Below are 16,635 nucleotides of genomic sequence, written 5' to 3'. Positions count from 1 at the left end.
CCAGGCAGCATAAAAAGATTTTAATGGTAAATACAGGATCTAAGGCTGTGTTACCACCAACACCGAACTTAATAGATAGGGAGCTTTGCCCCTCTTTTTTGGTAGGGTAAATGAAAATCGTACATCTGTTTTCCCATTTATGTTAGGTAACAGAGGTTATTGTGACCGCTGTCCATGAGTTGATTGATGGACCATCAGTATTGCGGTGCTTTGACTTACGCAAGCCAGAGAATATTTTAAGGTAACATCCATATCTCTTCTAATAGATGCAGTGATTTGATCGTTTATTGGGGTACTTATCAACACTGCATTGTTGCCGGAGTTTGTGTGTCCAGCAGGGGTAGAAATATGATAAATAGAACTGTTGGTATTTGGCTCACATGATGGCAAATTGTTAAATTCTGGAAAGCCATCATGTATACAATATAACACACATAGAATCGTTTAGTGAGAGAGGATATCCTCCCGTAGTTGATCTAGTTCATAATATATTGGACGATTAGCTATTTGCTTCCACTTGAGGAAAATTAATGTGGTAATCAAGCAACTCGTAAAAAGCATTGTGAATCTTCATATTGCGGTGTGCAAGAATGTGTGTATGTGGTGAAATAGAATTGTTGTTATAGCACGGGTCTTATCGTGGTCAATGAAGTATAACAAATAATTGTTTTAGATGTGCATAATGGGTAGTCACTCATGTCAGCTTTGTTGTACATGTTTTTCAGATTTTCTAATTATTAAATTGGGATCAGCATACAATCCTGAGGAAGGTGTTGGCCGTTACCTGTGGCCTACCGAAACGCGTCGATGCTCTATTTAAGGGAAATCGAATACATTTTGTGACAACACGGGTTATGTGATATGCATAACATAATGAAATGTTACCAGGGTCACAGTGAATCAATTTTTGATTGAGCGATTTTCCCTTTGAAAGTAGGAATAATTTTCCTGTTTTTCTCCCTTTTTCCCAATTTCCTTTGCTTCTACTATTACATTTTTATTTTATTGTATATTGACAGTGAGCTATATTGGTGTGGTGTTATTACACTACTTGTCATTGAATTATATGTACAATTTTTTATTGTATTTTTAACAAGAATCTTTTTGTGTATTCTGATAAATTGTTATACAATTGTGTTAATAGATGTATACAACGGCTCGCTTTATGTGAGATCTATGTGACTAATTTTAATAAACTAATGATCTAGTTATTTGTTTGTTTACTTCATTGATGCTGATTTTCACCCTGCTGCTAAAAACTCTTTTAAAAAGTAAAGGTTTGTGTGTTTATATGATTGTTGGCATATACAGATCCAAGGGAGATCCTTCTTTTTTGACTACAGGCTTCTAAATGAGCCAGTTCCGTGAAAAGCTTGGAGTTTTTAATATAATTGCGCTTTTGGACTTTGCTGGAACAGTCAGCCATCAACGCGCCTATGAAGTGCAGGTTCACTGAGAACACCCTGCCAGACTGGAAACAAAAACAGGTACTTTGCAGGATCCAAAGAACGTGGAGAGTAAAAGAGGAGCAAGTAAAAAGAGTTGGCGAGAAAATATGCTAGGTCAGAAAAAAAAAAAAAAAACAAGAGACAAGAATACCAAAGAGCCAGGACACGCAGATTGAGGTCCTAAAATGGCTGCCGGATTTGAGGAGAGCAAAAAATATCAATTAAGTCCATGAAAAAGCCATACTAATTAATAAGAAGTCACCTAGAGATGCAGGTCTGTGACATCTGTGTCGCTGGGAGTGCTGGGAATATTGCAGGTTCAGCGAAGCAGCCGGGAATCCAATGCGCAATAAAACGCGCTGCTGAGGGGATCGCGGGCAGACATAAACAAAATGCCGGTCGCTTAAATTAATCCCGGCACTCTAAAGTCATCTAATACTCTTAATGGTTATTAGCCAAAAAAGTGAAGGACACAATGACAATAATGAAAAACTGGCTGCGGAACATATTAGGTCCTCACGAAAGTATATGTCAGAAAGTAATTTAATACACAATTTTTACAGAAAGGAAAAACACATTCATGAGCAAAAAATCATCAGAACTCCCTAGTGTATTTAGTTCTAGTTGTTATTTCATGAGAAGGGGAATTCAGTTTTCTGAATCTTGATACAGATGGATGACAGCCGACACGTGTTTCGTCACGTATCGGCCATTACCGATACGAAGGGACGGGGGTCAATTTCCGGGCAACAACCACCATACTAGGAGGGCTTACCAGAGCCGGTTTGTGCACTTCACCTAATACGTTGAAGCCAACAAACAACTTACTAAAAATTACCACATAGACGACCACGCGAAGACCGTTCCATCAATTTTGTCTCACAAATCAATTTTATATCACGGTGCAGCATCCCTGAATATTGGAAACCTTGGTGGAGACTGGTTCTTTTCCAAACAAGCTGTAATCCATCAATAACTTTCACTGAGATTTGAACAATTTTCGTCTAAGGTTACATGAATCAGAAGTGTGAAAAAATTTCTATTCGTGGTCTATCTTCTCTATAGTAATAGTAGAAATTACTGGGGAAGATCTGTTACTGCCTACAGACAACTATACAATTATCAGAAGACTTTCTTGCAACAAGACTTGTCTCTTCGAAACTTTACTAGGTTCTAAAATCCTTGGAACCATATTGTACGTCAGAATCCTCGTTCGAAATTATCTACATTGAACATTACACGTCAACAGAAGTTCAATTTATGCTTGACTTATAAAGCGTCCAAAGACTCTTTCTATAGCCCTGAGGAAGTCACTATACGTGACGAAACACGTGTCGGCTGTCATCCATCTGTATCAAGATTCAGAAAACTGAATTCCCCTTCTCATGAAATAACAACTAGAACTAAATACACTAGGGAGTTCTGATGATTTTTTGCTCATGAATGTGTTTTTCCTTTCTGTAAAAATTGTGTATTAAATTACTTTCTGACATATACTTTCGTGAGGACCTAATATGTTCCGCAGCCAGTTTTTCATTATTGTCATTGTGTCCTTCACTTTTTTGGCTAATAACCATTAAGAGTATTAGATGACTTTAGAGTGCCGGGATTAATTTATGTACAAAATCTGTTAATTACGGGGATTGCATTGCATGATACGTATAATTCAGCACTCAGGTAGTAGGGTGCTTTCTAATCCCGAGCGGCACCACTTATCCAATTTGTTACCGTTTTCACTGTTTCTCCGGCAAGTATTACTATACACCCAATTTGATGTCAATAATTGCTATGATGTGCATCCTCTGATACATTACTACCCCAGTTTCTTGTAAAATGGCGGTCGCGGCTGATGCAGAGCCGCGACCGGGATTCAAAAGGGCAGCAGAATTGAAAGCAAGTCCGCCGCAGCGTCAGAAGTGGGCTCAGGACACGCCCGGCACCTTCCGACAGCGAAGGCTTCCCTCCATTGTTCGCATGGGAAGCGCGAACCGCCGGTGAGCTCTGGTACGGATGGAGCTCCTACGCCGACGCCGCCATCATCCTCGGGCGCCTAGCCACGCCCCCCCTAGTGAGAAAATACTATAGCCCACATTGGAGGCTGGTGGCGCTCTCCCACTATAAGAACCACAATATACCAGAGCTTTCACGATAACTCTTGTCACGCAGGAGTAGTTTATCCAGTCTTTTTTTCTTTTAGTTCAAATTCGAAATGGAGGACTCGAGGTACCGAAATGTAAAGGAACATTCAGGACTGGGTGAGCTACATGTACCTGAGATGGGACAGTTTGAGATCTAATAACCAATCCAGACATGATTTCTGTTAATAAACCACGAGCAGGTAATGTGCAAGATCATCCATTTGCAAAAGCCTTGATGATGTCTATCAATTGTCATGAAATCAAATTAGCCCAAGTCAACTTGCATTCAATTTATGCACATGAATCAAATCCCCATATAGAAATCATTTTTAGCTCCGAAATGACAAACAAAGAATCTATACTGAAGATCTAACTTGGCATGACGTAATTAGAAATCTTGCCACCTGGCTAACCAAGCTAATGGATTCTCAATTAGAAGAGGGATTGTGATTGCTTGAAGAGTATACTCCACACAAGAAAGGGAGGACTCCTTCAAGCACTTAAGGCAGACAGTCCCACAGGAAAGAGCTGATGTTGCACAACCTGAACCTCAATATCAGCAGCTAATTAAAGATAAAAAGGATGTGTAAGTGAAACAGTGAGGATCTAAATAGAGCAATTGCTCAGAATGATAGTAAAGCATTTGGAAACATAATGTCATTATAAGCACATGGTTTGGCAGCAGTATTGGCGATTCACATATACAGCAAAACCTGTTATGAGCACTTTACCACATTATTTACAGTTTTGTAAATCAGACTATTGTACACTACGAAAATGCTGCATTTTGATTGGCTCATAGCCGCTCGATATCTAACCACAAGACTCCTAGCCAGTACCAGAGACAGGCTTCATTACAATAATAACCCACATGCCGCCTAACAGTGCCTCTGAAGAACACAGCTCTAATGAAGACCCAGAGTGTTCACCTAGCTCAACAGAACATATCTGCACTGGGAGATATGCTGTCAGAGAAAATAGGATTATAATCATGCACTTTTAAATGATGAAGGATGAACATCTACGTGAAAATGGTCTTCATGTCTATTACTATAGTCATTGAATTTATTTATCCATTTGTCTGTTTAATATATTTAAAGTGTTCCCAATCTGTATACCTGCATATGTATACATATATATATATGCACGTGGTCAAGGCCAGGACTGGCCGAAATGTGTCATAACAGCATCTTCTTACATGGAATAAAATAATTGCAAGCAGTAAAATCGGTGCTTGCACCCGATTTCTGGAGCCTCGAACTCAAGCAATTAGTAGACTCCCCCACCCACCACGCCGGCCACACCCTCGATGCCATCTTCTCCGCCAGCAACCACATCACCTTCAACCACGCCACCAGACTTCACTGGACCGACCACAGCTGCGTACACTTCACATTCAAGAAGCCCACCCATCACCAACACACGCTTCGGATCCCCCGCAGATGCTGGAGCAAATCACCAAGGACCAACTCACCACATCACTGAGCCAGAACCCACCTGCTGACACCAACACACCCGACGCCAACATCTCAGCACTCAACCTCACCCATTGGCTCACCAACTGCACCAACGACCTCGCTCCACTAAAGAACACCCACTGCAAGTCCACCACCAGAAAACCCGCATGGTTCACAGACGCCCTCAAAACTGCAAAGAAATCCTGCCGAACTCTCGGAAAAACCTGGCGCAAAGAACGGACAACAGACAACATGACAGCCCTCAAAGCTGCCACCCGCGAATACCATCAGCAGATCCGGAACACCAAGAGGACATCACTCAAGGAACGACTAGACAACAACACCCACAACAGCAAAGAACTCTTCAGCATCGTCAAAGAGTTCTCGAACCCAGACGCCAACAACAACGACATCACCCCTTCACAAGACATCTGCAACTCCCTCGCCACGTTCTTCCACCGCAAGTTTGCTGACATACACGACAGCTTCGGTCCCCAGCCTCCACCTCCGGACACCAGCCCGACGGCCCCCACCACCACCATCAACTCCTGGACTCCCATCAGCAGCGAAGACACCATCCACATCATGAACACCATCCACTCCGGCTCCCCCGCCGACCCTTGCCCCCATCACATCTTCAACAAGGCCGACACCATCATCGCACCCCACCTACGGAACACCATAAACAGCTCCTTCACGTCAGCCACCTTCCCGGAGAGCTGGAAGCACGCTGAGATCAACGCTCTTCTGGAAAAAACCACCGCTGACCCCAGGGACCTCAAGAACTTCCGGCCCATCTCACTCCTCCCCTTCCCGGCCAAAGTCATCAAGAAGACCGTCAACAAACAACTGACCGCCTTCCTCGAGGACAACAACTCGCTCGACCCTTCCCAATCCGGATTCCGAGCAAATCACAGCACCGAGACCGCCCTCATCGCAGCCACAGACGACATCAGAACCTTAATGGACAACGGAGAAACAGCCGCCCTCATCCTCCTGGACCTTCAGCAGCCTTTGACACCGTATGCCACTGCACCCTAGTCCACCGCCTCAACAAAACGGGTATCCAGGGGAAGGCCCTGGAATGGATTGTAGGAAGGTGGATATCTGACTATGGTTACCCCCAACGTTTTGCTTAGTGTCTAACTGGTTTTTCGACTTAGTTGGACTGAGATCCTGCCATTCAGGGTCTCAGGCTGTCTGCTCTCTCTTTAAAATGGACTCCATGTACCCTAGGTACATACCCAATTGGTAAGGGTCACCTTATTGGACCCTGTACAGTGTACCCTAGGTACCGAGGGCATAGGTGTACCCTAGGCCTCCCAGGGGCTGCAACATGTATTATGCCACCCCTGGCCTGGCCTTCCAATCAGACACAACTGGCTGATCACTCAGCTGGGGCAAGGTCGTGTAATCACCCCTTGCTTAGATATAGTATACCTATATCTACCCTTAAAATAGACACATGTGTACCTGTGAGCCACTTCTATGGCAGGCCTTAACAATCCTGGAGGCAGAGTGCTTAGTAACATGTGAGATGGTGCTCTAGCATGAGCTGAGCCTGTCTGCAGCTTTCGGAACCATGACCTTATAGCTGTTCTATGATATAGCCTACCATATACTCTTAAAGTACCTTATAATCTTAAACGGTTATGGTAACTATGGTTTGGCTTTATCAAAACATGTTGTGTAAGGTGTCTAACACTTTGGAATAATACCCCCATACCATTTCTGGTGATGAGGATAATGTTCCCCCCTTCTAGAGGGAGAGACATGTTAAAATCCTATTTTTGCTGTTTAACTCTGACCAAAGCCTCAGCATCACAAAATGGATGCTGCTGCCACAGACACGAGTCTGACCTCCTGCAGCTGGGAGCCCTCCCAGCCAGGGAGGCCTGGACAATAGGTTTCCTGCTTGGGGAGGTGCTAGCACCTCCCCAGACAGACTTTAGTGTATTGGGGCAGGGAGGGCTGAAAGGAATGAGACATGCCTGGGGCACACAAGGTGCTCCATGCATAGTCCAGTTCAAACCAGTGCTGGGGCACTCCAGCCCCAGCTCTGGCGTGAAACTGGACAAAGAAAAGGGGGTGTAGCCACTCCCCTTCCTGGTCCCACCCATAGGAGGGACCTTGCAGGTACCCCAGCCCACTAGCCCAGTATATCAGTAGGTAGCTGAGCCCAGCTAAATTAGATTAACCTGAATCTGCAACTTGAACAGAAACTCTGGACCTTCGACATTCGACCTCAGGAAGAAGACTGAAGAAATCTCCCTTGTGGCCAAGGAGTGACCACCCTGGGCAACCAGGTACCATCCAGCGACCGCTGCTTGCTTTGCGACTGATCCTACGAGGGACGACTGCAGAGACTGACCAGCGCCGAGACTTCCAGACACCTCTGATCCAGATCCACATCCACATCCACAGTGAAGCTGAGACCCATGGTGGCGACGAGGGACGTGGGACCGGCGACTTGGGAAAAGTGGCTAGTACCTGACTAGCGCAACTTCTGAGGCTTCCTCTAGGCTGTGCTTGGGGAATTGAGAAGTCCCCATCCCGAGCACCATCTGCAAAGAAGATCAGCTCCCCACACTTCACGTGTTCTGCGTGGGGCCCTTCTGCACCTGAGTGCCTCGACGTGTTGTCCGGTTGATGGCCCATTGGCTAGTGACCTCTGCGACGACGAACCTTTGTTTTCACCTTGCTGGTCCGGCTCCTCCAGACTGGCACCCGCTCCTCTGTGAAAGAGAAGCACCCCAGACCTTCCTGGTCTGCACCAGAAGCAAGTCCTCCGTCCTGTGTGGGTTCCGCTTGCCAAGGCTTGTTGGGTCCTAACTCGACATCGACGCCGCCGACAGCAAGAGCCTTTGTGGGACAGCTCACCTCCTGGTCCTGGTTGTCCTCGACGTCTCCTGGTACCCGTGGCTGCTGCGACAAGCTTCACCTCTTCACCTGCATCTTCACGACATCGCCTGGTTCCTTCCTGGTTCCTTCCCGGCACCTGGCTGGTGACCTAGACTCTGTCCCTTCTGCTTGCAGGTATCCTTCCTTCTTGATTCCATCCTTGAGATCCACCGGATACTCTTCACTGACTGCCTGTCAGCAACTTTCCTTCAGGCATCCATAGGAGTCAACGACGAAACCCGACGCAAGTTCACACCTATGCACCCGCAGCCCGTGGCTAGGTAACTTGAGTACTCCGGTGCTCACAAGGGTATTGACTATCCTAGGGTCTAGTTTCCAAGTCTCGACTTCCTAGCTATTCAAGAAGTGTCCTAAAACTGTTAAATTCTAATAACTTCTATTTCTATCGACTTTTACGCATTACGCGTGAGTGTTTCCACTCTGCACCTGAATCCCGTGGACCTCCCACTTCCTAACCTTTGGTAGTATAGTGTAGCCCCAGCGATTTTATCCTGTGTTCGTGACAGTGGTTCTTATACCACTTACTTAGTATATGGTTTGCGTGGCCCCTAGGGCCTAACTGTATTACTTACCTGTGTGACTTAATGTATGCTTAAATAAGCATGTGTTGTACTTACCGCGAATCTCATAAAGAGTGCTGAGGGTTTGACTAGAATAAATACATTCTATTTTTATATATATCTGTTGTGGTGTCCTTTCATTTGGTATTCAAGGGATTACATATGGTATAACAGCTGGCTTCACATGCCATACAGAGTTAGCCTAAGACTGCTCTTGTCCATGCTACCACTAGGATAGCTGGTCTATAAGGTTGACTTTACAACCAATCACCATAAGGGTTGTTTGGACTGATACAAGGTGTACACTAGAACTAGCGACATATTATATCAGGCCAACTTCTCACATGGATCACCTCTTTCCTCACCGGCAGAACCTAGAGTCCGCCTCCCCCCTTTCCGCTCCTCGGCATACGAAATCATCTGCGGCGTACCCCAAGGATCCTCACTGAGCCCAACACTCTTCAATATCTACATGAGCCCCCTCGCCGCCATCGCACGAAAACACAACCTCAACATCATCTCCTATGCCGAGGACACCCAGCTGATACTCTCCCTCACCAAGGAACCAGCCACCGCAAAAACAAACTTCCAGGAAGGAATGAAAGAGGTAGCAGACTGGATGAAGCACAGCCGTCTCAAACTCAACTCGGATAAGACGGAGGTCCTCGTCCTCGGACAATCCCCCTTCGCATGGGACAACTCCTGGTGGCCCTCGGCACTGGGCGCCGCACCAACTCCCACCGACCACGCACGCAACCTGGGCTTCATCCTGGACTCCTCGCTCACAATGACCAAGCAAGTCAACGCCGTCTCCTCCGCATGCTTCAACACCCTGCGCATGCTCCGGAAAATCTTTCGATGGAAACCAGAAGAACAGTCACCCAGGCCCTCGTCACCAGCTGACTGGACTACAGGAACGCCCTTTACGCTGGAACAACAACCAAACTCCAAAACCGTGTCCAGCGCATACAAAACGCCTCTGCGCGTCTCATCCTCAACATCCCTCGCCGCAGTCACATCTCAACGCACCTAAGAAATCTCCACTGGCTCCCCGTCAACAAGAGGATCACGTTCAGACTGCTCACCCACGCACACAAAGCCATCCACAACATGGGACCGAAATACCTCAACAGTAGTCTCACGTTTTACACCCCCACCCGCCAGCTCCGCTCCACCAGCCACGCCCTCGCCATCGTCCCACGGATCCGCAGAGCCACCTCCAGGGGAAGATCCTTCTCCTACCTGGCAGCAAAGACCTGGAACTCACTCCCCTCCCACCTTCGACTGACACAGGACCATCTCAGCCTCAAGACCTGGCTCTTCGAGCAGTAGCGGCACCCCCCCCCCTTCCCCAGCGCCTTGAGACCCTAACGGGTGAGTAGCGCGCTCTATAAATATCTTGATTGATTGATTGCTTATATATATATATATATCAAAAACAGGTGCCCTATGCACAAGAGTGAACTCGAGTCAGCGCCGGTCTGTGGCAAACCTTTATTCAGGGAAGAACAGGATACAGGCTGAGAGTCAATAAATCTAAATATGCTGTGTAATTCACGACGCGTTTCTGGCGGAACGCCCTTCTTCCTGGTGTATCACAGCCACTTTTCAGCATCACGCAGCTGTCTCTATTTCTGCCCTCCAATGGGCCAATCAGGTGAGGTTTCTGTCCCAGATGGATTCTGGAACTTACAGTGTGTGAAAAATTTCTTGCCCACAATATCATCTGCTGGGATAGATGGAATGAAACCCTGGATGGGCCCCACATGAATGCTCCTGTTCCAAATCCTCCCAAAAGCTGCTCCATGGAACCCGGCAAATGCCAAGCCCCACGGCCCCCTTTCCAATCCTCGGGGTGGTGCTGCTCTCCGCGGATGGGCGGCCGCGATAACATCAAAAAACAGGTGCCCTATGCACAAGAGTGAAGGATGAACATATATATGAAAATGGTCTTCATGTCTATTACTATAGTCATTGAATTTATTTTTCCATTTGTCTGTTTAATATATTTAAAGTGTTCCCAATCTGTTTATCTCCATACATATACATGTATACATATATATATATGTGCATGTGGTTAAGGCCAGGACTGGCCGAAATGCATCGTAACAGCATCTTCTTACATGGAATAAAATAATTGCAAGCAGTAAAATTGGTGCCTGCACCCGATTTCTGGAGGATTGAGGGGATTGATTATATATCTATCTATCTATATACATATCTATATATATATATATATATATATATATATATATATATATATATATATATATATATATATTGTGGTCCGTGCTCCATTCTCTACGAGGAACAATTGACACTTCAATGGAGTGTTGCTGATATATATACATATATATAGATTATATTCACTGGAAAAACCAAAGGTTAAAGTATTGTTATAGTTAGGAGAATATGTCAGTGACATTAATATTTTGAACTAACACAAAACACAGAAATATGCCAGTTATAGTTATACTATGGCAAAACTATAACTTGCGCCCCAGCCATGCAGTGCATTTGAACTCACATAATACATCACTCATGACATGTTCTATTACATCATTTATGACATCACTGACGTTCCGCCCCGAGCCTTGTTAGGCCCTGGGGACCCCATCCCCAGTGTGCATTCTCAAAAGCAGGGCAGGAGGCCACTCATTTGCCTATCTAGAAGCAAAGACCTGGAAAGCCTTTTCCCAGGGACATCAGAACTTCCACCTTGCTCACAGCATGCCATATAAAACTGAAGTCCTGGCTCTTCAACTGATGCTGAATTGATAAACAAGAGAGAGAGTGAAGAGGTTGAAAAAGTGGTAGACTCACCCTCCTCTGTGTATCATGACAAACCAAAAAGAATCCACCCTAGAAAACAAAACTAAATAATAGTATCCTTCCTAGCTCAGTTCGACACTGTCAAGAACTATTTGTCCCCTAAAGATGTATAGGGAAACACAATGACAATTGACTAGGGTGAGAGACCAGCTTTGATAAATGTGTGACTAAAAGCGCCCCTCCCCTCCTGTGAAAATAGCTCATGGGGCTATAGAGTGGTAATAATAATATAAACCTAAGAAACTATACCAACTGGGTACAGTATACAGTGCATGTTATTAATACGCACTGCAATTCTGCAGACCACAATGTTGTTGTTTTTTTTTTGTAGAGTGGTGTAGGGATCATTCAGTTGGTCCTGATGAGAAGCCTGGTGACGGCTTTGAAACATGTAGACTAAGGAGGTAGTAGCCCATCATAGCATACATCCTCCACTCCCCACTTCTATCAATACCAGCTAGGAGTATTAAATTGTAGTTTCCGCATAGCCAGGTATTTTTTTTAATCACATTTCATTCACTTTTGGCCCCTTCACTCTCACATTACACATAGTATCTTCTCACTTCTAAGTGCTCCCACGTCTTCATCGGTCGTAGCACGCCCGCCCCGCAGCGGGGTGGGAAGAACCCGATGATGAAGCATGCCACCAAGGGACCTTTTGGGGGGTGAGGGTTATTTTATCAAAACATTGTTTTTCCCTATACATTTTTAGGGGACACACAGTTCTTGACAGTGTCAAACTGAGCTAGGAAGGATAGTATTATTTAGTTTTGTTTTCTAGGGTGGACTCTCTTCAACTGATGCTCCAGACCTTCTGCACCTACTCAGCACCTAGCGACCCTCACCTGTGATTAGTTTGCACTCTACAGATCCTTTTACATTACATTACATTACAGGGGGGCCACGTGGCTCGCCTCACCGAGCCATGTTAGGCCCTAGGGACCGCATCCAAATAGGCCATAGGTTTCAATTAAAGGGGATGGGGCCCCCCTCCTCAAGTCTTGTTAGGGCATGGGGACACCACCCCCCAGGACCACTCCACAAAATAAAGAGAAGAGGAGCTGTACGCCCCCCTCCTGAGCCGTTATCGGCCCAGAGGACCCTATCCCCTGGGGCCTGCACTATTAAAGTTGAGTGCCCTGGTGGCCACCCATGCACATGTTGGGGTATGCAGGGGAGCCGGCTTTGCTACTTATGCTGCGCCCTCTTAGGTGGAGCAATATTTTGAACTGTTTCCATGTCTGCTTAAGTGCGGGCAGGAAAACAGATCAAAAGTCTGCTCCCAGCTGGCGTGAGCATTTTCTAAGCTCCCACCAGCTGGGAGCAGACTTTGTGTTTGCTCCCACATTGTGGAAGAATCAAAAATTCTCACGCCAAGCGGGAGTGAACGCAGGTATTTCTGCCCGTGTGGGTGTGGGCAGGGAAACCACTGTGTTCCGGGGTCCCTCCACTTTAGTCCACTCTTCAACACTCTATGACACTACACTCTACAACACTCCACTCCACAACACTCCACTCCAAGAATCCCCTCTTTAAAACACTCTCCTCCAGTCTATTTTACGACACTCAACTCAACAATACTCCACTCTATGCCACTCCACTGTACAACATTGTACTCCACCCTATGCCACTCTACAACACTCCACTCGACGACATACCACTCTAAAACACGCCACTTCACTCTTTGACACACCACTCCACTCTGTGGCATGTTATTCAGGTCTATGCTCCTCCACTCCAAAACATTCTACAACATGCCACTCAATGACACGCCGCTCCCCTGTACTCTCGGACACGCCATTCCACTCTATGCCAAGTTACACTACACCATGACACGCTACGTCACAACACTTATCGCCACAACACTGTACGAGATGATACTCTATGACACTCTACTCAAGTCAAGTCAAGTCAAATCAGCTTTATTCGGTGTAAAAAAAAAATCCATAAAAGCATCCTAAACAGAGAGGGTAGTTAATCATTCAAGTTAAAAAACATCATATTTCATGAACATTCAATACTTCCTAATAAAATACACATTTATACATTATTTTAATTGTAAAATAGCCGATATCATAAAGACATTGGGTCAAGAGCGTCAACATAAATCAGGGTAAAGCGGACGCCTATATTATAAGAAGAAATGCATGAAGTGCAAAGTGCAAGATCTTAGAATAAATTTAGACTAATAGACTAATAAAATAATACTACTGATTGCAATCATCAGGTTTTTCATATCTTAGGGCATCCAGATATGAATAGTCCTTTCTTCTCTTGATTGCCATTTGCAGAAAAAGGATGACAGCATTCATTGTTTTTTCATCTTCCAAAAAGCATATAAAGTTAAAAGCGTGATTATAATAAAAAAATTATTAGATAAGAAAAGGGGTTTTAAAACCAATTTCCGTATATACCTATAAAAATTACAAAAGAGTATAAAATGTAACGTAGACTGGGCAGACTTTCCGTCACATGGACAGTTAGGGAGGTCATGACACCACTTATCCATTTTTGGAAATGCTATTAACTAATGCAATGTGCCAATCGTAAGCCTCGTTAAATAAAATCTGTGTTGGGTATTTCTCACCATGGTTAAATATCCTTGGGTGCTCATCGATGATGGATGCTCACAGTAAGCGGTCATACTTTGTTTTAGGCTGACTTCAGCCTCTCTTTCACATTCCCTGGCTGTAATATATCTTATCTTCAGGTCTTTTTTGCTATATTTCTGAATGATGGCAGGGGTCTTTATGTCGGAGTCTGCCTTACAACTTTTAAAAAGATTACGTATATGCTCTAGCCAAGGACTTTTTTTACCGCAGTCGAGGGCCAAGCAATCCATAATTAGATCCTTGGTGAATTTGGTCTCATCTTTCGCCGAAATCCCTTGCCAAAAAGTAAGTCCTGACATATTTATAATATCGCTTAGATACGGTATGGATAATTCTTTATCAACTATATAATTGGCTGTGGAACTTGGGACTGCCAACACTCTTTTTAAAAATGTATTTTCTTGAACTTGTAAAGGGGCAATATTGGCTCTCCCCCATATAGCTCCTCCATAACAGGCACCTGTAACACACTTACTTCTATACAGGGCAACAATTTCCCGGACTGGTTTATTTCCTATTTTTGCTGAAAATCTAAAAATGCCCTCTATTGTTCTTAATAATTTCATATTACATAATTCTATATGCATATTCCAGGAGACACTCTACTCTCTGCCACTAGACTCTATGCCACTCTACTTCCTTCCACTCAGCGACACTCAACTGCACTCTATGCCACTACACTTTACAACACTTAACTCCACTCTATGCCACCACACAACACTCTACTCCACTCTATGCCTATCTAGGACACCCTACTCCACTTGATGATATTCTATGCAACACATTCTACGCCACTCAGTGCCACTTAACTCCACTCTACTCAACTCTATTCTATGGCACACTAATCCACTGTACTCAAATCTGCTCCACTCTACGTAACTCTACGCCACTCCACTTTATGACACTCTACAACATTCCACTATTCAACACTCCACTCTATGACACTCCACTCTACGACACTTGACTCTACGACACTGTCTTCCACTCTACTCTACGACACTTAACTCAGCGACACCCCACTCTACACCACTTTATGCCACTACAATCTACAACACAGAACTCCACTCTATGCCACTCTATGAAACTCTACTCGACGATACCCCAGTCGATTCAACTCTATGACACCCCACTCCACTCTATGATATGCCACTCCACTCTATGACATGCCACTCCACTCTATGCCACTCCACTCTATGCCCCTCCTCTCTAAGACACTCTAAGACACGCCAAATAATGGCACGCCACTGCACTGTTTTCTATGACATTCGACTCTCCGACTCTCTACTCCATTCTACTCCACCATGTGCCACTCCACTCTACACCACTCCACTTTATGCAACAACACTCCTCATAATTACCTTTGAACTTTCGCAAAAGTACCAGGGTACCAAAAAAAACATTCTAAACAGTTAATACCATATTAAACAACATTATATGATTTCAAACACATCTTTATTTAAAAAACATTGAAATGTAATGGAAAATACAAAGGATGAGGATAAGCTGTAATTAGGAAAACTTAATTAATTATTTGTATGGAAAATCAACTTAAAGTACACAAACCATAGAAATTCTAAAGTTATAGTTATAACTTAAAGTTAGAATTTGTGCACTGAGCAAAACTTACTATAACTCATGCTCCTCCGTACACTGTGTTGTCAACTCGCTAGCCACAATACAGTAACTATAACTCGCCCCGCCACCATGCACACGCTTCTCATAAATGATGTAATTTAACATGTCATCAGTCTTGTTATGAATGCTATCATTTAGCATGCTATAAGTGATGTAATATGAAATGGAATAGACAGTGCATCGGGAAGGCACAAGTTATAGTTAGTGCTCTCAAACTCAGAGAAAAGACCTCAGAAAACACAACAGCTACAATGTATGACATGACGATATGAGATACTATGAATACATGTAAGGGTCTTTGGATAATTTAAGCAAAAATTTCATCTAATGATTGTTCAAGATCGCATGAAAAAATTGATTACTTCAAAGGAATGTAACTGAATAGAATTTTAGAAAAGCAGAATGCGCTTAGGGTGGAACAACCTTTTTTTCTTGAAAAAGTCTTACAAAGATTGCAGGCTTTCCCAATGATAAGCAGTGGCGGCTGGTACAGAATGGGGGTGGCGGGCAGGAGGGTTGGGGGATGTGAAAATTGAAGCAACAAATCCCATTTACCTCCCCTGCAGGGCTGCCGTCTCTCTGTTTCCTCCGAGTGTTGTCTCTCCTCTGAAGCAGGGAGCACCCAGGCTCCTAGAAGCCAAACACGACGCTGCTGTCACCATGGCAGCAGCGTCGTTTTTTTGGTCTGAGCTCTGTGGTTCAGTGCTCAGACGAGGACCGGGAGACTGGGCATGTTCTCCACCCAGGCAGTGCATTACAGCCCGGTGAAAAACATGCTAAGTGTGCATAACTGTTTGGCTTGCCCAAGACGGCCAGCCAAACAGTGATGTGCACTTAAGTGCACAAGCCACTTCTTCCTCCTACTGGCTGTGAGACAGCCTAGCCCTGTTACCCCCCAAAACTGCCTCCATAAGGAAAAATAATAACAATATGTTATTATCATTTTTTGCCCTTTTTTCCACTACTGAAAAGCAGTGGGGTGACGCTCCTCCGCTTAAGCGGAGGAGCCGCAGCTGATGATAAATCTGTTG

The 16,635-nt window shown here is 44.7% G+C and overlaps 1 long non-coding RNA gene across 1 annotated transcript in view; it reads right to left on the bottom strand.

Moving 5' to 3' along the window:
• The window catches only part of LOC146862375 (uncharacterized), an 81,420-nt gene extending 65,223 nt beyond the window's left edge, over positions 1 to 16,197 (bottom strand). The window contains exon 1 of the long non-coding RNA XR_014978434.1: positions 16,160 to 16,197. This is a non-coding gene — a long non-coding RNA (uncharacterized LOC146862375). The remainder of the gene's footprint in view (positions 1 to 16,159) is intronic.
• Between the last annotated feature and the right edge of the window lie 438 nt (positions 16,198 to 16,635).

The sequence above is a fragment of the Triturus cristatus genome, chromosome 2_2, assembly GCF_964204655.1.
Source record: "Triturus cristatus chromosome 2_2, aTriCri1.1, whole genome shotgun sequence".
In the NCBI taxonomy this organism is placed as follows: Eukaryota; Metazoa; Chordata; class Amphibia; order Caudata; family Salamandridae; genus Triturus; species Triturus cristatus.
Note: the sequence above shows the minus strand (reverse complement) of the source record. Positions and strands in the feature narration are given on the sequence as shown.